This window comes from Schistocerca americana, chromosome 8 (assembly GCF_021461395.2).
Source record: "Schistocerca americana isolate TAMUIC-IGC-003095 chromosome 8, iqSchAmer2.1, whole genome shotgun sequence".
In the NCBI taxonomy this organism is placed as follows: Eukaryota; Metazoa; Arthropoda; class Insecta; order Orthoptera; family Acrididae; genus Schistocerca; species Schistocerca americana.
This window is the reverse complement of record NC_060126.1, coordinates 523,551,708-523,574,620: the sequence shown is the minus strand read 5'-3', so window position 1 is coordinate 523,574,620 and position 22,913 is coordinate 523,551,708. Positions and strand designations below refer to the sequence as shown.

The following is a 22,913-nucleotide window of genomic DNA, read 5'->3' as shown; positions in this document are numbered from 1 at the left end:
ACAGGTAGTATATTGGCGAGACCAGAGGTCCTAACTAGACCCAGGGCACCGTGGGACGAGAGGAAGGTAGGAGAGACGGCCTTTGGTAGGGACAGCGCTACGTCATGAGAAGCCAACGAATGGCTTGGGATACAATGTGTGACGATATTAAGACAGAGACACCTCTTCCCCTCCGCTCAGCCTCTCAATAAATGCTGACGAAATAAAGCCAATAAGGTGGCGTAAGCTCTCCAACATTGCGACATGGCAACAGCCGACGGGGTCGTAGGGAAAGTGTGAACAAAACCCGCGAGCTGGACTCTCCGAGAAAGAAGTTGGGCGAATAGAGACAGAGGTGAGCAGAGACGCTGCGGGCGTGTTAGCCGCCGGGAAGCTGCGCGAATTGTCAGTCAGGGATCGCTGCAGGGAGGCAGCATTCTGGTGGAATCTTGCAGAGCTGTTAACGAGCCTTGGACTCTCTGCATCTGTCGCACGGGTTTTGTTGTTACGGACAGGTTCACCTACGGAAGACGGTACGGCGATAATAATTCGCGGTCTCTGTAACTGGGACTTGGTCACCTCGAGGAGACACCTCCATGTCTGCAGGTAGGTTGGGCTCTTACGATTCCAGTAACAAACTTACAAGTGTTAAACGCTTCTGATGAGTTTAATTTCAAGCTAGCTTCCAGTCCGTCACCATCATATCAGAGATTTAACATCGTAGCCAGATCAAAGACTCCCTTCGACTACGGTCAATCGGCTGCCTCACTTTTAACGAACCGTGTCGCTCACTCCCAGGCAAAGGCCACGGTCGGGACGCGACACGTGACATAAACAGACCACCAGCACGGAAAGTCTCACGCAGTTTGAAACAGTCTGTGTGGGCAGTACACTACGAGCCATCGCCGATTCCCGGAGAGTGCTTGTACATGAAAGGGAGACTTCAGAACGGACTATACGACTCGAAGTTCTAGGCCTCCAGTTTTCTTTCTCGCAAAATAATCACACAAAATGTTTAAAATTTATGTCATTTCCCAAGAAATCTCTCTGCAGCCGCACACACTTTTCATAATCCCGTCGGTAAAATTTTATTGCCGCTGCGGACGCTTCTTTAGGAGTCTGTTGTGGCAACTAAGAAGTCACCCGATATCAGAAGGACTGGGTAACGTGTAACAATGGAATGTGTCTTTCATCGTTGGAAGTAGCCAAAAATCGCTAGGAGCTAGGTCACTTGAGTAAGAAGCATGAGAAACGCTTCAGAGTTGTTGTCACGAAGAAACTGGTGCGTCGCGTTCGCCAGACGCGCGGATGCGTTGTCTTCGTGAAAGAGGACACGCGCAGCAGTTTCCCGCCGCTTTTCGTGCAATGCTGGCAGCGTCTTCCCTTTTGAAACATTTTATCAGCTCGCACCTAGCACCGCAATGCTGTTTGATGATCCGTTGAGACAACTGTCTCCACTTGCCTGATAATATTGTCATGAGGGCTGGTGAGAGGCCGAGACTGTTGTGGTTCGTTGCAGTTGCACGTGACTTTCGTCCATTTTTGAACTGTCGCACCCACAAAGGCACATTCATGATAACACCACACGTTTCACTCAAGTAGTGATTCATTCCAGTGTGTGTCACAGCACAGGAGCGGAGAAAACGATTGTAATAAACATGTCGCTAATTCCGATATCACAATCCCGCTCAGACTCACCGCAGACGTTAGCGTTCTGTGAGCAGTAGAGTGCTTACAGTGCTGCCATCTGCGGACGCGTACAAAAAGACTACACACATATTTTAAGTCAAACCGTATGTTTCTCTCTGCTTCCCCCACCGAGAGAAAAAAAAAGGTCAGAGACCTTAGAACTTGAACGCATCTCTTACTGAATGTCAGATGAAACGACATGGTTCCAGAACGTCTGCAAACCTGAAACATCTATGATGTATATACGCAGACTGAAGCGACGAATGAAAACTTGTACCAAGGCCGGGATTCGAACCCACGTCTCCTGCTCACTAGGCAGACGCACTCACCACTACGCCACCGCGGCACAGTAGCCCCGCACAACTACACGGACTATCCCAGCACGTCTCCTTCACCAATACAAATCCCCTTCAAGCCTAACCCAATTTGGTATTTCCCCTAAAATCGAACAGGATTGCAGAGGCTCTTTAACTGTATTGGAAAAGCAGATTAGCGTCAAACGAGATACAATATCCCGCCTAAGACTCATGTATAGGTGCTTTAATCAAAGGATGCTGGATGGTTCAAAAACCGCAGGTTGCACTGTTTACACTGTAAGTAGTAAGTGCTGATGGTAATTAACATTGTTGCTGATTTGTTGAGAGTTCATAATTGTCATTCCCTTGTTACAGTACAGTATTCTTGGCGATGTTAAAGTCTGTCACTATTGTACTCCACGCCGTCACACGTATTTCTCTGTCTTACTCTGGCCGTACCTTCGGCGATACACAAGCGATCATGATGTTTATCTGTCCACAACTGTCACTTCGACGAGAGTACGCCTGACCGACACGATGCAGGTGATTGTTGATGATGCGGAACACGAATGGTTGAACGAAAGTTCCATACACTCGTCACGTACACACAGTTATCTGGTACTAGTCCTTCTTGACACTCGTAATAATATAACACTGTTCATGAAGGTTAACTTACAGTTCATAGTTCTCACTTGTACGAGCGTGCGCGCACTCGTTGCGACGCGGTTGATTGTTGATGATGCGGAATCGTGATGACCGGACGGATGCTCTCACGCTCGCTGCAAGACACGGGCACTTGATTGCTCTCCTTTGTGGTAAACTATTTTACTGATTGCCATTAGTTTCGTTCTCAAAGGCCGAACACGACGCGGATGACTGATGAAGTAGGGGGTACGACACGCAACGGGCGGACGCTCAAACACGTTATTCCCGGCACTTCTCACACTTAATTACTTCACTGAATCCACTTCCATATCTCATTACTTCACAATAATAATGCTTACGGTCACACTTGAACTTCCATAATAATGCCTTTCCCATGCAGAGCTACCCACAACACAACATAGCAGCTCCGCGTACCCGTGCTCGACTCTGCAAAAATGCAGCAGCACGCAAGAATACTACGCAACCAATCACAATACGCTTACAACATCTATGCCGTGTACATGCAGACTGTAGCGACAAATGAAAATTTGTACCAAAGCCAGGATTCGAACCCGGAACTCCTAACCACTAGACACATGCGCTACCCACTGCGCCATCCTGGCATAGTGGCTTTGCACAACAGCACGGACTACCCTTGAAACCCCTCCGTGCCCAGTTTTGGTACAAATTATCATTTGTCGCTTCAGTCTGCATACATGCGTCATAGATAGACTTGAAAAGGTCTTTGAAACCATACAGTTTCATTTGATGAAAGCACGTATGCCTGGGTTTCGTGTAGAATCGCCTGTTTAGTTCGACGCTAAGTTACTATTCCAGTACACTTGGAGAGCCTGTGCAACGTTGCTCGTGTTTTGGGGGAATACCAAGTGGGCTGAGGTGTGAATGGGAAGCTGAACAGAGGAGCCAGGCGTGCTGGAGCGGCCCACGCAGTCGTGCAGAGCCGCTGCGCCAGGGTGGCGTTGTGGGCGCCGCATCTGCCCAGTGGGCAGGAGACCCGGTTTGGAATCCCAGGCTCGGTACAAATTTTCATTTGTCGCTTCAGTGTGCATGTATGCAGTACGAAATACTGAACAGCTACATTCGGGGTACGGAGAGCCGTTGTGCGTCCTATTGTCTCATGCACGGTCATAACATCCCATACTCTCATTCTACGTAGGACCCAATGCTGCCTATGATTAGTATTAGGCCATATCTTGCATATTTATCACTGTGTTATTTCACAATATACCCAAAGCACTCCTCTGCTGCACATATCATCGCCGTACCTAAAGTTTCGCCGATCCTAAATCTTTGTTAACCTATGAACATGATTATGTATGATCCCACGACAGTGCGGTGGATGTAATTTCGCTAAGAGACGTATGGTTATTTATTTGCGGAACCCGATCAATCTCCTGCATTTCTACACATAATTTACTTTTAGCCTCACTTTGACTGTTCCTGCATCAAACCGACTAGTATTCTGCTTGTTGTCTGCACAACACTTGTGAATTCCTTCTCACTAACGGATTCCGACATCTAGAGAGAAAGTTTCGGAGTCACTGCTAACTGTAGGAACACAAACGCCGGAACGTAAATTTCCACAGCAATAATACAGTTTACTGTCACACCAGTTACCTTGGGCAAGTACGTTTCCGAGAACAAATGCCTCTCCCAAGTCGCTGTAAAATATACGATCTAGCATTAGACTACCGCCGATAAGTCACGAACTTCTGCACTTGACACTTACGGGGTTAGTGGCGCGTTACCGACAAAAAATGGATTCCCTGAATAAATTTTAACACAAGTAATCACACCCACAACTTCTGTATCAAAAACCCACGTAATTTTAAGACGCACGACAGATACACGTATTTTCATTTTGAACGTTTACACTCCCTACTCGTGACGGAGGAATGGAAACAGCGGCTGCCCACTCCGTTTTCACGCTGCCCCTCCTCTCCTCCCGTCGTCCCCGGCAATAAAGCCCTCAGTACTCTGAACGACGTTCATATATAAACAAATAAACTCAAGCCCACGACATGGGAAGGGCTTCTTTCAAGGCTGACCAATCTTCCATTTCTACGACTGTTGTACGTAAGTGCAAAAGTTTTCTAGAGGACCCGCTGCAATCGCTATTGACCATTAATATCCCACATACCTTACCACCTGGACTACATTTACCAAATAAAAAACATGTGCCTTAACACAGGATCGAATCATCGACCTCCTGCACGCTAACCCAAAACTCTAGCCACTGCACCAACTGCACAGCGCAAATGATTTGAGCAGACAGAGGCAGCTGCCATACATGTGATTACAGTGTTGCCACGTTCCTGCTCTTTAACGTCCTTTTTCTGCTGGATGTACTCGCCGGACGAAATTTTTATTTTTTTTATCGCTGGCGTGTGAGGAGTCGCGCTGCGAAGCCCGAGTGCGCGAATTTTGCTGGGAAACAGATGGAAGAAGCCCCCAGAGACAATTCAGCCGCGCGGGATTAGCCGAGCGGTCCCAGGCGCTGCAGTCATGGACTGTGCGGCTGGTCCCGGCGGAGGTTCGAGTCCTCCCTCGGGCATGGGTGTGTGTGTTTGTCCTTAGGATAATTTAGGTCAAGTAGAGTGTGAGCTTATGGACTGATGACATTAGCAGTTAAGTCCCATAAGATTTCACACACATTTGAACAAGAGAGAGTTCAGTTTAAATCCGGTTGGTTTATGTTTACAAGCTAGAGCAGCTGAAATTAGTATGAACCAGCAGACATTGACCCCACATTAGGATGATTTTTATTACAAACATCAAGATGTGCCACGTGGCAGCACAACATTTTCACGAAAAAAAAGAAAAAAAACGGTGCCGCGCTCCACCAAAAGGGAAGAAGGTCTCCGTCTATGAGTGCAGAAATAGCTTCGAGGACTGGCTGCAGAATCGTCCGTTTGCGCCGAAAACCTCGTTTCGACAGTCTCGACCAACTAGACATATTACGATTCGTATAACTTAGGGTTACCATCACGTTATGCAAACAAACTGTATCTACTACAAGCAAAAATGTAACAAGAGCTTTTTTACTGTAATTAAATAATAAGTTAATTTTAAACAGCCCTACGAATAAATGATTACAAACGTAGAAATGTATTTTAAAAAGTGATAAATAACTGAATTGCGCAATGTATTAAATAAACTATAATTAACTCGTATAATAGTATGAGCTCCCACAGAATTTTGACGACATTAAAATACTTCAAAAGGAAAAAAACTTAACATAGATTTCTACAACAATGAGCTGCAAATGTATGACGGAGACTTCACATTTACAGGCCTATACCTCCGTATGAACTAGCAGAGATTTATCCGTAATAATGTTTACGAGAAGAAGTAGCAAAAAGTGACGCGTGTGAACTCTGTAGAAAGAAAGTTTTCTGTTTGCCAACTATGTAGAATGTAGCGTAGCTAGAACCCAAGCAACGGCAGTTCATGAATAAAACATCACAGGAAACACCTCCAACGCGCGAAGGGCAGCAGCGTTCCTGTGTTACAGTGCCCAAGGCACCAGAAGAAGACATGGGCTCTACAAGGTTGCTTGATATTTTAGAAGCCTTACTGAAGAGAACCTGCGATCTGTGCTATGTGCTATGTGATGATTAAGGATGTCAGTTATGGTGTGCCGTAAATTCGCTGTCATTTTAAAATCTGTAATACCGAACCCCCCAGCCCCCGTTCATATACCGTACTGGCTTTTACTGCAATAATAAATTGCCGACAGTTTCTACGTGGACTTTCATGTGAAGATTCTATATGAGCTATCGTTTTCACAGTAAATCCTTTTAGCATCACAAAATATGTAAAAATGCATAGCTAACTATAATGATCTTGTTGAACCTGAACAATGGAGTTAGCAAACGTTCCTTAATTTAAATAAGGTGCTAATTAACAAACAAAACGCACATCTGTGATGGTACTTTTTCATCTGCAACACAAGTTAATTGTTTCAGCTGTAAACTCCGTGATATCAAACTGAGTTGAAGCAGCAATATGTTAATGCAACAAAACCAGCTAGCAACTAGAACTAGTGGATTCTTTTTGCGGGCTTTATTCGGAACGTAATGCCGGAATTACCGTAGCTAATAGCACGTTGCACAAATACTGAAACCCGCATGGGCACCGACTCCCACCATCGTCAAACGATGCCATTTTGCATTGGCACAGTCGTAGTGTGTCATTAACACTGTCGGTTCGAAACGTTTAAAACAACTGAACAGCCCGCCGACTGTGATATAGGGGTCAGTGATTCGGTTTTCGACAGCGAAGAACTTTGCAGCAGCGGAAATGCGGCGACAGGTAAGTGAAGTGTATTGCGCCAACGCGATGAGTGACAGCAAAGTTCGTATGTGGGTGAGAGCTTTCCAGGACGGACGGGAAAATGTCCAGACGAACCGCGATCAGGCCGACTATCAGCGCTGTCAGAAGATTCGGTCAAAGCAGTGGACGAAAAGATTCGTAAAGATCGCTGATTCGTAATTGCAATTTTAGCAGTGTGGGTAGAACAACTTTGCACAAAAGTGTCTCTGAAAAGTCACAATTTCGAAAATTGAACAAACACTGGGATGCCAGATAAAGACTGATTATCCTCACAGGCAGCTAATGTCTAGGACTCGAGGATACAAAAGCGTGAAGCACGTTACGTCAAAACCTTAAAGAAATATGTAGAAGAACAGTGAAACATCTAAGGAATTACACTCCTGGAAATTGAAATAAGAACACCGTGAATTCATTGTCCCAGGAAGGGGAAACTTTATTGACACATTCCTGGGCTCAGATACATCACATGATCACACTGACAGAACCACAGGCACATAGACACAGGTAACAGAGCATGCACAATGTCGGCACTAGTACAGTGTATATCCACCTTTCGCAGCAATGCGGGCTGCTATTCTCCCATGGAGACGATCGTAGAGATGCTGGATGTAGTCCTGTGGAACGGCTTGCCATGCCATTTCCACCTGGCGCCTCAGTTGGACCAGCGTTCGTGCTGGACGTGCAGACCGCGTGAGACGACGCTTCATCCAGTCCCAAACATGCTCAATGGGGGACAGATCCGGAGATCTTGCTGGCCAGGGTAGTTGACTTACACCTTCTAGAGCACGTCGGGTGGCACGGGATACATGCGGACGTGCATTGTCCTGTTGGAACAGCAAGTTCCCTTGCCGGTCTAGGAATGGTAGAACGATGGGTTCGATGACGGTTTGGATGTACCGTGCACTATTCAGTGTCCCCTCGACGATCACCAGTGGTGTACGGCCAGAGTAGGAGATCGCTCCCCACACCATGATGCCGGGTGTTGGTCCTGTGTGCCTCGGTCGTATGCAGTCCTGATTGTGGCGCTCACCTGCACGGCGCCAAACACGCATACGACCATCATTGGCACCAAGGCAGAAGCGACTCTCATCGCTGAAGACGACACGTCTCCATTCGTCCCTCCATTCACGCCTGTCGCGACACCACTGGAGGCGGGCTGCACGATGTTGGGGCGTGAGCGGAAGACGGCCTAACGGTGTGCGGGACGGTAGCCCAGCTTCATGGAGACGGTTGCGAATGGTCCTCGCCGATACCCCAGGAGCAACAGTGTCCCTAATTTGCTGGGAAGTGGCGGTGCGGTCCCCTATGGCACTGCGTAGGATCCTACGGTCTTGGCGTGCATCCGTGCGTCGCTGCGGTCCGGTCCCAGGTCGACGGGCACGTGCACCTTCCGCCGACCACTGGCGACAACATCGATGTACTGTGGAGACCTCACGCCCCACGTGTTGAGCAATTCGGCGGTACGTCCACCCGGCCTCCCGCATGCCCACTATACGCCCTCGCTCAAAGTCCGTCAACTGCACATACGGTTCACGTCCACGCTGTCGCGGCATGCTACCAGTGTTAAAGACTGCGATGGAGCTCCGTATGCCACGGCAAACTGGCTGACACTGACGGCGGCGGTGCACAAATGCTGCGCAGCTAGCGCCATTCGACGGCCAACACCGCGGTTCCTGGTGTGTCCGCTGTGCCGTGCGTGTGATCATTGCTTGTACAGCCCTCTCGCAGTGTCCGGAGCAAGTATGGTGGGTCTGACACACCGGTGTCAATGTGTTCTTTTTTCCATTTCCAGGAGTGTAAATGAAAACAGCTTTTTGAAGAGAAGTGATCGTTTTTAACAAAACGGACCTTACCGTCCGAATGACCCTCCGTAAATCACACTGAGGTGACAAAAGTGATTGCACACCTCCTCTGACATCGCGCTCGACCTCTTGTTGACCGGCGCAGTGCAGCAACTCGACGTGGGGTTGACTCAAGAGGTCGTCGGAAGTTCCCTACGGAAATACTGAGCCGTGGGATTTTGTGCACGAGCTGACCTATCGACTCTGTCCCACATACGTTCTGTGGCATTCATGTCGAGCGATCTGGGTGGCTCGAATTCTCCATGATCTTCTTCAGACCGCCCGGAAAAAAAATGTGGCTCAGCAACATGGCGAATTGTCATCCATAAGAATTCCATTGTTGTTTGGGAAAATGAAGTCCACGACTGGCTGTATATGGTGCTCAGAGTAGCCGAACACAACCACCTGCAGTCAATCATCGGTTCAGTTGGACCAGACGACCCAGTCCATTCCAAGTAAACACAGGCCACACCATTATGGAGACACCGTCAGCTTGCACAGTGCCTTGTTGACAGTTTGGGTCCACGGCTTCGTGTGGCCTGCGCCATACTCTAAACTTACCATCAGCTGTTACCAACTGCATTCGGCACTCGTCTGAACAGGCCACGAGTTTCCAGTCATCTACAGTCCAATCTCTACGGTCACGAGCCCAAGAGAGGCGCTAGAGGCGATGTCCATAGCCCATTAACGCCAAGTTTCTCCACACTGTCCTACCGGCTACGCTATTCGTATGTATCACATTTTATGCGGTTATGTGATGCAGTGTTGCTGGTCTGTTAGCACTGACAGCTCTACGTAAACGCCACTGCTCTCGGTCTTTTAGTGAAGGTCGTCGGCCACAGAGTTGGCCGTGGTGGGAGACAGTGCTTGAAATCTGGTATTCCCGGCACAGTCTTGGCATTGTGGATCTCGGAATATTGAACTTCCTATCGATTTCCGAAATGAAATGTACCATGCGTCTATCTCCAACCACCACTCCGCGTTCCAAGTCTGTTAATTGCCGCCGCGCAGCCATAATCACGTCTGCAACGTTTTCACATGAATCACCAGAGCACAAATGACAGCTGTGCGAAAGCACCGCCGTTTTATACCGCGCTACTACTGCCGTCTGTGTATGTGCACGTCGCTCGCTATCCCATGACTTTTGTCACGGTATTACAAAACTTTCATGCAGCAGGATAGTACTGTTACGAAAATTATTTGTCTGTTATTGTGTTTCTACAGTGAAAGTATCAATCAATATCACGGGGCAATACTAATTAACTACTCTACATAATTATACCAATTTTTATTTGCCAATACTTGTCATTTCAAAGCTTAATAATTAGCCACGATAGTCACTATAGAGGTTCCTAGTAAATTGTGGTTACTTACATATCTGTTTATTAAGGCAAGTCGTATTGTTCGATTTCATATCGTGCCCTTTGTGAAATACACGTAACTAACATCAAGTACTGACCTTCTTTTTTTTTTATCGAGAGGAAGCTACTTTGGCATGAAACGAGTTACTACAGTTTACATAACGCTGCTCAGAAAAATTTATAAGCAAAGAATAGAAGAAAACAAAGGAGTGTTTATGAGAATAAAGAAGACGTTACAGACAAAAATTCTCAACTGCTGCGAGGAGCGCCTGTACAGAATATAAGGACTGCGCCACAAGGAAACCTTCGAATTTGTTTTTCATTACTTACGATTACTTAGGGTTTATCATTTAATTTTTTCAATTTGCTGGAAGCCTCTTGATAATGAAAGCTGCTGAATACTGACCACTTTCTATACAATGACTGGGGAAATATTATCCAAGTTTATATCGATTTCGGTCAAGTGTTCACAGAATGAATGCTGCAGTTCTTTCTGAAGTAGTTAACATTGTCAACAACGAATCCCACGACGGACTAAACAGGGTGAACGTTAATAAAACCGACAAACTGCACAGACGGATCACTGACTGGAAATGGAGGAAGAAAAAGGTCCAACGAACGTGTGTCCGGAAACGGACGGCCTGCGTGCAGCGACAAGTCGTCCCAGAACACAGTAGCATACAGAGCTGCATCGCGTCCACGTCACAACAGATGTTCAAAGTGGCCTCCATGGAATGCAGTGCACGCTTCGCATCGTGGATTACTGACGACAGAAATCCCGTAACTGTGATGGTGTGGTGCAAAAACCATCGACAAAATTCTTCCTTTAGAGGGAAATACGTTGCTGATAATCCTTGCATTCGTTGCAGGTCATATGGATGGTTGTTATCGTCATGCAGGTTACACATAGTCGTACTTTGGCTTACACCAAGTTGGCGGACCACTTGCATGGACCTTGTATCGGGGTTCGTCTCACTATCCTGTAGAACCCGGTCTTCCAAGTCTGGTGTACACACAGTCCGTCGCCTCTCTGTATGTCCGTCGGTCTGAAGGACCGATGGTCAGACAAACGTCCAAAAAGGGCTTGAAATGTTGTGTGTGTGGTATGTGTCTGTGACAGTACTTGTTTTGTTATAGCCGTGACACCTCTGCTTGGCCGTACAAAAAACACGATCTCGGCTTGTTCCCGACGTTCTTCTGCTTACAGTACGCTGAATCAATCACACGGCCTGCAACACGCAAGGAACACACGTCACGTGGTCAGAGGAACTTTCATTCGTCAGCGCCATCTACCGTGGCAGTGATGCACTTTAGGACACACGTTCACAGGACCTTTCCACCGCCATCTCCATTGAGGAAAGAGTCCCGGCAGTTAGCTGCTTTTATTAATGTTCTGCCTGTAAGTACAGGGACTGCACAGTCGGAAATCCGAGACCCCTGAATAGCGGCCTCCACGAAGTTCGTCAACTGACGTTGCAGATCAGTCTGCCCGCTCGTTTCTGGTCTCAGAACATTCCTGGGGAGTGCACCAAAATATAACACCATTCTGGATAACAGAGCGAAAGCAGGCAAAGTAAACAAGCTTCAAAGTTCCAGTGTCAGTGGAGGTCATTTCTATTGTGAATTCCAATTGAGAAAGTTTGGAGCATTATGGGCAAGGCCCCTCCATCAAGCTCGAGATTTTGACAATCTGAAACACCAACTGGACAGAATTTGACATGATATCCCTCAGGATGTCATTCAACAACCCTATAAATCAATGCCAAGCCGAGTAAGTGCTCGAATAAGGATCAGAGGTGGATAAACGCTTTACTGACTTGCTCAATTTGCTCTTTCTCTTGAATAAATCGTACAATTTTTCTGAAACTGTGATCATTTGTTCGTCTGCACACATACACCACACCTATCGATTTCCGTTCCTTCGGGATAAGTCCTTCGTGGTTCGTCGTTTTCTTTGCTTAATGTGCATTCTAAACTTTATCCTTCCCAATAGCTCGGATATGGAGTAATATCGAAGCAAAGTTACTCAGCGACGTCTTAACACATGTCCTGTCTTCCTGTCGCTTTTTATTGCCAGTGTTTCCACACAGTCCTTTCCTCGTCCATTTTATGGAGATCCTACGTTATACACGGCACTTGTCAGAAGGATCGAGCCAAAGAATCAGAGATTTTCGAAATGTTAATGATAAACAGCGCAATGGTAGCATTCGTTTCGCGTGCGTGTGTTTACCGAGCGCGCTGAAGACCCTTCATAGCACATTGTTGTGCGTCCTTCTTGAGAATTTCGAGCGGTACTGGCCCCTGTCGGATACATGTAGCGGTACTGTTGTTGCTAAGATTCTAGAGTAAGCAACTTTCAGTGATAACGAGTAAAACAAGAAAAAAATTTCTGGTAAACATGGGCTCTAAAATGTATGCCGTAAGAGCTATGAGCACGTCTTCATCTTCGCTTCTGTGAACCACGTATCTTCTACTGACCAAGTGCTCACAGCCCTTGAGGTATGCATTCTAGAGCCCATGTTTATTAGACTTTTTTCTTGTTTTTGTCCATACCGCCATCTCTAAAAGTTGCCAGCCTACAGTATTAGCATTAGAAACAACAGTGTTGGCACGTGTTCTACTGCCACAGGTGTCAAAATGACTTTCGCTTGTAACTACCGCCTCAGTCGTTTCCGGACCAGTGTCCCTTACGTCAAACTGATATATTTACACTTCTCTATCATCCCTAAAAGGTTGTAACACCATTACAGAATCACCCAGTACATTTATACTCTGCAAACCACAGCGAAGCGCATGACAGAGGGTACTTCCAACTTTCCATGCTTTATGGCTTATTTCCGTTCCACACACGATGGAGTGCAGTAAGAATTATTCGACTCCATTCGAGTTCCTACGGGGACGATACGTGGGGGTTGGTTTCCAGTGTATTCCTAGTTTCCCCACTTCATACTGTTTCGTGAAACTTTGTGAGTAGGCTTTCGCCGATAGTTGCCCTCTACTTTCCGGCGTCTGCCAATTCAGCTTTTTCAGCATCTTCTTGAGCTCTCTCAGCATCTCCTTGACGCTCCCCCCCCCCCCCCCCCCCCCCCGTAGATGAGACAGATCTTTCACCATTTGTGTATCCGTGCTGGCGTCAGTATTATTTGGTATGAGTCCAACATACTTCATCAATATTCTAGATTGGACAGACGAATGTTATGTGAACAGTCACCTTTGTGGAATCCATTTTTCCACTACCCTACCAGTGAAACTATGTCTGGCAACTGCTTTACCTACGGCTGGGCCTGCGTTATACCCCATAAGTCCAAAAAGTTTAGAGACTGGATTAATAAAAACTAGAAGAAAGTTGAGATGGTGGTTTTAGCGGTTCAGGTGTCCTACATAGTCTCCTCCCGTGAGGAGAACCCACATACCGTTGAGTAAACCATAGGAAAAATGTCAAAATGTCGTTCTTTGAGATGACATTCAGCTTGCGCGTCACACTCTAAACTTCTTCGGTCTTAACGAGCCATCAGAGACCCGTTCTGCACTTTGTGGTAGGTCCGAATTGTTGCCCACGTTTTGCATTCAATTAAGTCGCGACAGGCGTTCATACCTAATCTTTTACGTTGAGGAGTCAAGACGTGCGGGGCAAACATTACAGACACTCTTCTCTTCTTCAAAACATTCTGGAGAATTAACTTCTCGTGATTGGGATTCACAGTCATATAATATTTCTTAAAAGACATCATAGTCGCCGTTGAATGTATAAAATAATTATTGTTACTATTGCAATTTCGGCCTTATGGCCATTCTCAAGTAACGCTGCAAAGTTACATTCTGTCAGAATAGAAAACTATCTGACATGAGAACATGTACGGCGACTATGATGTCTTTAAAGAAATTCTGGAGAATGTCTCGAACAACTCATTTACAGTTGTTGCTCCACTGAGATTTGTGTTCCAACAAAATTGCCCAACTATGGCCGCACTGCCATTACTTTACAAAGCCTGGTCACAACTGACTGGTCGAATACACATCTGTTGTTTAAAGTTGCTAGTTCAACATGCCACCGCAGTTACTGCGCTGATATATATAGTTGTCTTTTAGGACGTGGAATGGACTGGCTTGCACAGAGCCTGACCTGAATCCTATAAAATACCTTTGGAATGTTTTGGAGCGCCGACTTCGTGCCAGGCCTCACCGACCGACATCGATACGTCTGTCCTCAGTGCAGCACTCCGTGAAGAATGGGCTGCCATTCCCCAAGGAACCTTCCAGCACCTGACTGAACGTATGCCTGTGGGAGTGGAGGCTGTCATCAAGGCTAAGGGTGGGCCAACACCATACTGAAGTCCAGCATTACTGATGGAGTCTTTTTCACACAGGCGTCCGGATATTTTTGATCACATAGTGTATAAGCTGAAGATCTATAGAATTTTTTACTTAAAACTATATTAGCTTACACTTTTGGCAGCAGTCTGAAGCTTGCGATCGTTCTTTACAAATCGGACAAATCGTTACATGCGTAACAAAAATTAACACTTATTTGTAGTTCAGCTTTCCTTAAGTCTAGATTGCAACGGTTCCTATCACCAGACCATCAAATAAAAACTTATTTGTGTGAGCATTAGATGCCGGTATACTGAGAACAAATCCAAGAATCTTATTTATGTCCTTAGCTCTAATTCCTTTGGCTTCTACCTCAATCATCACGGATACCCACTTTTCAACTGTGCTACCGTCGGCGCAAATTTTTGTATTTATCATATTTTTCAAAGAACAAAATTGATTGTACAGGTTATTCTCATTTATGTCGACCTGAATATGAGTAAGCATGTTCTGAAAATCATTAAAAGTAATCGAATTCTTTAGTGACAGTAGGAGCAAGGACTGAATTGTAGCATTGTCAGAAATGTTTACTTTTTTTACAATGTAAGTATGAAAGGTTTCATAAAATTCAACAAGATTACTTTGAATTCTCTTCTGATTGACAGGATCTAATTTATTTAAAATCTTATGTGTATTGCTTCCAAAAAATGAGTCATCTTTTCTTTGCAAAATTTTCTTCAACAAAGCTTCAATGACACTACAGAGCTGAGATACCTACATATTTTGAGGTTTCCAAAATAATATTTCCAATGTAAGAAAAAAATTGAAGATACGCTTCGAGAATTAACATTTTGCTTGGATCCTCATCACTAAAATACAATTTCAAAGCTATAAGTGTTTCATTTATGCTTTGCAAATAACTTATTATTGGCTCCCACTCATTTATTAGTCTGTTAACAGCTGGTTGAGGGACAACCACCTAGTAGGCACGCGCCTTAAAATTTCACACCAATCAGTACCAATAAAAAAAAAAATCTTAATTCTTCTCTGAGTTTTGCTGACACTGAAAAGTGTCCATAAATCTTAACAACTATCATTTCTACGTCTACATCTCAGACATCAGAAGCATATTTAGTGCCATTATGGATTATGTGTTTTGTGCAGTTTTCTTTAAATATTTTGTTATTTTTCTTACTCAACAATTTTATCACGGATTTATTTTTGTCATAATTGAAACTAGCATTATCGGCACTATAAGTCGAAATGTTATTTACATTTAATGAATGAGATTGTATCTCCCGTAGAAAATAAAAACGGGAGACGGGAGTAGGCTTAAAAATTCAGAAATATACGGGAGTTCCCGTATAATACGGGAGAGTTGGCAGCCGTACCAAAATGTCGGAGATTACTATGAATGAAGACTAACCAGTAATTAATACGGCATATGAACACCAGGAGTCGCTGGGTTACATGTGAAATTACTTCTGTCTATGACTCTTCATCCAAGATAACGTGCTGCGTACTCCCCATCAAAAAATTCTCAATCCAGCAGAAAATTTTGTTTGACACCGTATGTAATTGTACTTTCGTTAGTAATGCCTGGTGTGATAGTGTGTTATGTGATTCTCGGAAGTCGAGAAATACAAAATGATGCATAAAATGGGAACACAAATTCAGCGTAGGACTGAGAAGCACACTCTCAATACTCAAACCTAGATGGTTGTTTTGATTCGTGGCTTTGAAGATGTCGTATCAGAGATGGATTTCTCATGACCGACGTTTTCGGAATCTACAGTGGTTGACGTGGAAGAGGTCATTCTATTCGAGATTTTTCTCTTCTTCCTTTAAAAGGCTAAGCCTCGTCTCCGCGGCGATAGCTTCCTTCCTTCAGCACTCCTCTTCATCTCGATGTATGAAAAATTTCGTTCTCAACGGTCCCCGCCCATTTTTTCTTTCCTACGATATTGCGTTCGTCAATGTTATATAGAAAAAGATTATGACTAATTAAGTATCCAGCGAGTTTTGCTTTGTGTTGGTTTATAACTTTCAGTACTGTACTTGTTACTTCTCTCCTATTTCTTGCAGAACCATCTCATTCGTTTTTCTGTCAGTCCAGATACTTCTTGCAAATCTCCTACAGAATCAAATATCCGGAGTTTCGAGATAACTCATTATTTCTGAGCTAGGAACACGTTCCAAGAGTGTACAAGAAACTGGTGTTAACGATAGTTGACGGCAGTTCTGTGGATCACTTCTTGTAGACGGGTGTAACCTGTATTTTCTTCCAACTGTAGGGAAATATTTTTTGTTCGTGGAATCTGCGGCAAATAATGGCTGAAAGAGGGACTAAATCAGCCGCACTTCATCGGGCCCTGATTTTAGCTATTTCAGCTGTTTCTCAGCCTCGCTGACACTAGCTGTGTATCACTAATACGTGTGTCAGTCATATGTGTAGTGGTGCGGAAATTAATGTGGATCAGAACTCGTGGATTTTCCTTTGTAAGGGAAAATTTGAAACCGGACATAAGGTTTTCTGCTTTTATTTGCTAACCTAAAAATAGTTCCTGTGTCCTCTGTCAGTGTCGAAACACCAACTCTGGTGCTACTAACTGTCTTTACATTTGACCAGAAAAACTTTGGGTTGTTCGAGAGGTCTTTCGGTAAGATTCTGCCTCGGGAGGCATCGAAGTCTTCATGGATTGCTATTTTGAAGACATATACGTTTCTTTTAGTACGTCTCCATCTATTAGCTACTGTTTTAGGAGATTGTTTACAGATGTAAAGTGGGTTTACTATCTGTTACGTGGTTACCAAGTGTGTTATGTATTGCCACCAAGATGCCTAGCGCAAAACAGTCATTAGGTTTCGCCCTAATTAGAAAATATGATTTTTAGACCACAGCGACCACATTGTGATTGATACTTATTTACTGAATCCACACTTTGTATTGTAATCCGAGGTGAAGACTCATTTACTGCCACACTGTTGAGATCAGTTACATAATTTTTGCTTATTCTTTGATATGTATAGTATGAGAAGTGGAGAGCGTATCTGTTGTCACTAATCGCAAATAATACGGAAGCTACTATCGTTAAGGCGTAACGAGGCCACAAACATACAAGTAATTTGGCAACTTTTCGTGGAAGGCGAGACCTTGTGGAAAAGAAGAATTGCCCCTATCTTCACTATAGGAATGACTTCCACTGCCTCTGACACTGCACTAGGATTGTCCTTAGTGATGAGCGCCGCATCGAGCTGTGTACCGATGGCGAGTGAAAACGTATTTGGAGACGTCCTGGACAGCTTTGGTTGTCATGCGTTGCACACTAACAGCACAGCGGTACGTCGACGATATCCTAAGCTCCGTCTTGTTGCCCTTCACGGCAAGCCATCTTGAGTTTACATTTCAGCAAGATAAGCCCGCCCGCATACGGCGAGAGTATCGACTGCTTGCCTTCGTGGTTGCTAAACCCTACCTTGGCCGTAAGGTCGGCGGATTTCGCCCCAATTGAGAAGCACTATGGGGATGGCCTTCAGTCCAGTGACACGCCAACTGCACAGAATTTTGGACGATATCCTTCAGGAGGACACGCATCAACTCTGCCAATCAACTGCTTGCATAAACGTCAGAGGTGGACCAAAGCATAACTACCTTCCTCAACTTGTGAAGCTCTTTCTCCTGTATATATCATCCAACTTCTCTGCAACTGTAATCTACCAATTTCCGTCTCAATCGGGTAATTCCTTCGTGGTGCGTTTCTGTCTTACAATGTATATCCCAGACATTGGAATATATGCACCAAATAATTGAGGGCGTTGGGTTCAAGTGCTTCCCTCGGGTGAAGAAGTTACCACAGAAGCTGTGGAAGCCCGTATCAAACGTGTCTTAAAATAAGCGGAAGGAGGGAGGGGAGGGAGAGAGAGAGTGAGAGAGAGGGAGGGAGGGAGGGAGGGAGGGAGGGAGAGAGGGAGGGAGGGTGGAAGGCAGTAACAAAGGTTGCAGAAATACAACCCCGTCTTCCGTCAATGACTGTGTTTACTCTGGTCGCACATTCATCGGTTTACTCCCAGTAGGCGTTTGCCACTCGCCGACAGTTCGGCCGCTCAGAAATCGTATTTGCGGCGACTGGAGTACGGAGAACCTTGGGGCAGATTTGCTGCAGCAGTACCGCCTTGTACTTAGAGCATTCCGAGGTCCGCCAAACGTCTCACGGTAAAGTTCACGTGGCCGCGCGTCAGTCAGTCTTCGGAAACTCCACTACCGCCTCCCAGAACGGCTACGGCTGGCAATTAGCGATACCTATCAAATGTCAGCCGCAGCCGGCAGCGCGCGTGCTCCGGTATTTCATGCTAGACGCCGGACGTGAATTGCGGCTCGAAGGCAACCTCCAAGGTCTCTCACTACCTCTCCCTCCGGCCCTACCTCAGGGCTATCCAAACGTGCGCCCAGACGACAAGAGGCACGCGCCGGACCCGCAATCAGTGTAGTCCGAAGGGTGACATGATATTCTTTTCAAACGATGCTGCGCTTCGAGCGCACCCACGACCCGATGTGACGCTTAACACGTAGTGGACAGAGGGTACAGTTTAGGCTGGAGGTGGCTGTGTGACGTTTTGGGGATGTTTTCCGTAACATGACTTGGACCCACTGATTCAGATTACTATAGCTTGAGCCACAACGGTTATGTCAACAATCTCGGTGATCAAGTGTTGTCCTTTCTGCTACTTCTTCATGGTGAGTATGCTGTGGGCACTCAACTCCCGTCTGGGACTATCTTAAATAGCGGGTGAACCATAGCTGAGCCGTGCGCGGCTCCTGTTCGTGCCATACCTCGTTTGACGTCCTGTTTTCACTGTACTGCCACCTCGTTATGTTAATTTCAATTACTGGTGTCACTGAACTGCCGCCTTGCCTGCCCGTGAGCGGCAGCAGCGGCGCTTATCGATATAAGCCCTGGCGTATTATCTTTTCTGACTGCTATTACTTCCCGGTTGTCGTGTGTTCGGAGTCAGTTCGGATCTGCCAGTGAGTTGGGAGGCGCTAGTAGTGCAGATCGCTCCTGGCAGTGTTTGACTTAGGATGCGGTACAAGTTCAGTCGGGGCGCGGCTGCAATGATGTCCGGACAGCCATGACTCGCCCGACGGTCGCCGACACGTCTCACTTGAGTGCGGGGGACCACCTTGGTTGGTCGTCGGTCGGCCGTCTAGCCGGACGATGTGTGTGTCGGCCGGCGGTCGCTTATGGGTTGCCTGTGTGTACCGACTTGTGGTTCGTCCCTGTTATTTCACAGTCACTGCCGTTAGCATTGTCTAGTTCTTCGTGCAAGTGTTCGTGAAACACTGTGTAGCATGTGTGATTTTGATTGACAAGTTATTTTAAATGTTGCCGGCGTACTGGCTCTGAGGAGCCGGTGTGGATCAGCCAGGAAATCTCCGCGCGGCGCAGTGGGCCGGACCCGCTGGCGGTCTCTACGCAGTGTCGGAGTGTGTGGGGGCTGTTCCGATTGCTACGGGGTTCGTGGCTCACCAACCCAGGACATCAAAGTTGAGTGGTGTTTAATTACCGAAGCCAGTCTGTTCACATTGTGCCGTTGGTTTTCATGGTTGGCTGTTGGGGGTATTCCCGTGTGCAACAGCGAGTGTTCGAGTTGGCGAAAGTTTGGCCACCATCCGGTGGAGTTTAACTGTATTTTGGTTATTTGAAGTCCAAGTGTACCAGCGGAATTTTCTGCCTTGTCACCGTTCGCGCTCCGGTTACCTGCCCTGGCCGCTGACGTAAAATTCAGGCAGTGTCCTTTCCTCGCCGTGTTGTCGCTCTCCAACACGTGTGTGTAGTTTTGACAGCTTATGTATGCTTGGTTGTGGGCGGCTACGCCTTTTACGTTTTGCTTTGGAGTTCCTTGTGCACTGGTCGGGTGGAAAGCAAGTCGTCTTGTCGGTGGGTCCGTTGACTGTCTCTTAGTTGGGTTGCCGCCGGATCGGATACAGCTGGGCCGACTACCTGCCTCCCCTAAGCGAACGTTAATATATCAAGTTCAGACAGACCCCCGTAAACTTCAGAGCGCCGCTGGATGTACGCCTTTTTTATTGGTGTTTGATTGTGTATTTTAATGGTTCATAGCCGACGGTTTGAATTTGTATGCTTTTAGCTGGGTTTTAAATAATGGGCCTTCAGCCGTTTTAAAATTGAAAGTTCCTTACTTGTCAAGTCTTGCATTGTTTGGGCCTTCAGCCTCACTTTAAAAAAATTATTTAAGAATAAAGCCTTGGGCACACTGTCTTGTGAAAATTTATTGGAGTTGTGTTTCGAATCATGGGCCTTCAGCCGTTTTAAAGGTAAAATTCCTTATTGTTAAGTCTTACATTATTTGGGCCATCAGCCTCCTTTTTTAAAATTATTTGAGGATAAAGCTTTGGGCCTTCTGCCTTTTAAAAATTTATTGTAGTCGTGTTTTAAATCACGGGCCTTCAGCCATTTTAAAAATTAAAGAGGTTGTACCCTTAAGCCATAAGACTGTGTGACATTCAGTCGATAGTTAAGCTCGGAAATTTGCGCTGTAATGTCTGGGCAAGTAAATAAAGTTATATGTGTTCGAGTGTAACTAACAGCTGCTCATTTTTGGCCCCTTTCCACAATTCCAACTACCTGTCCTGTCCTGCGGATTTAACGAGGCGTTTCAATAGCAATGAACGTTCTCGCAAACTGGTAGCTGTAGAGGATCTAATCATCGGCGAGTAGCTTCAGCTGGCCACGGCACGCCTAAAGGAACTCGTGGACTCCCTTCCTCGCCAAACTGAAGCCATTATCAAGCTCAGACGCGGCGTTGAACGGTGTCAGCGTGGCAGCTCCTGGCGCAGCTAATTTCCTGTGCAGTGTGTTTATAAGCCACAACAATCATCAATCAATACTGCACGGCAGTTCTGTGCGCCTCGTTCAGTGGTTAGTGTGCTTGGTGAGGACGATCGAGACAGAAGATTTGACCTCGGGCGTAGCCGTATTTTTTTGTTTTGTTTAAAATGGCGTTTAAGTTTAAAAGAAGGCCTGTAATTGAAAAGTAAGGAAGAAGTGTTGACAGTGGACTGGAAACTTTGGAGGAGTGTATTGCTTTGTAAGAGAAAAGACGGAATGCTTAAACGTGGTATAATGAAAACTACTATGCAGGCAGAATTAACAAATAAGAACAAATAGCCTAACGTTCGAATCGAATCCTTCATCTTCAGCAATACGGTACCAACAATATCTAGTTTCTCAAAAAATATCTTCAGGCTGAAATTTTATTGCACACATTTTTTGTATTGCGACTGTGCAAGGAACCGTGCTGGGAAGACCAGCGTCTAATTTTTCCTTCACTTCTTCTGGTATCATTTTTGGCGAACGTTGGCTTGGTATCCTCAACAAAAGTCCGCACCTACTCACGTGATTTTCTTCCAATTTCTATTCCATCCTATCTCATTCTGGCTCTTACGGCCCCGTTTGTGTTTCTCTCGATGCATGATATTACCGCACTTCTTCGTAAACAATCAGTTTCTCGGTTAGGCCTGCCTGTTTTCTTTTGAATCAGCACTGAAAAACCGCAGTTCCGATCAACAGCATAAGTCAGACTCAAACTTTAGCCATCCCACCCTGTTATTGTCCTTTTTCCATTTATATAATTTATTCACGTACTTCCTAGCCTATTTTTATCAATATATGACCATATTTTTAATTTTTTAATTTTTACTTGTAGAATAGTTTTCTACTTGTAAAATAATTACACCGCGAATGTGTATTTCAAGCCGAGTATTCGGTTGTTGTTAGAGCCATCAGTAGTTCACATTCCTCACACTCTTGATACACATGTCGTATCAAAAAAATCAAATTTACAATCTCCCGGAGGAAACGTTGCAGAGGTATCTGCGAGCGAATAGGCGGTTTATTTTTTTTTTCTTTTAATGACTACCATCTCACAGGAAGATCCAGAATACGTTAACTATCCTGAGCTGAAATCCACAGATATAATGAAGCTGTTTCGCAACCACTTTTCACTTTTAACGCAGTGGCACCCGTCATGTATCCTATTGCCCCTATGCATTGACACTTCCTGAAATTGATGTTTGGTCACTATTTATCACGTTGCTGTATGGCGCAATGAGAAGCGAGGCTGCTCGGTAGATAGTGAATGTCGGAATGTGATGGGATTTCAAGTTGCACGATGGGCGACTAGCCGCCGAGATGCGGGTTGCTGGTCGAACACGTAATTGTCTGCAACTGTGGGACCATTATGAGCTGCCATCCAGCTGACGTGTGTGTTAGCTGGGTGTGCCAGTACTGGAACACAATGAGCCAATGGCAAGCCGTGTCGGTGAGTGCAACATCACGTTCACTGCCGTGCCTCTGCACGCACGTTCACCGGTGAAAACAATTCCCCTGTAGTGGCTGGGCCCTATGCAAAGA

The 22,913-nt window shown here is 45.7% G+C and overlaps 1 protein-coding gene and 1 non-coding gene across 2 annotated transcripts in view; one reads left to right on the top strand and one right to left on the bottom strand.

The window, feature by feature from the left end:
- The window catches only part of LOC124545961, a 252,720-nt gene that overhangs the window by 136,064 nt on the left and 93,743 nt on the right, over positions 1–22,913 (top strand). The gene's annotated exons all lie outside the window — the stretch shown is intronic.
- On the bottom strand, positions 1,941–2,016 carry Trnat-agu. The gene has a single exon. It is a non-coding gene; the product is annotated as a tRNA-Thr (tRNA).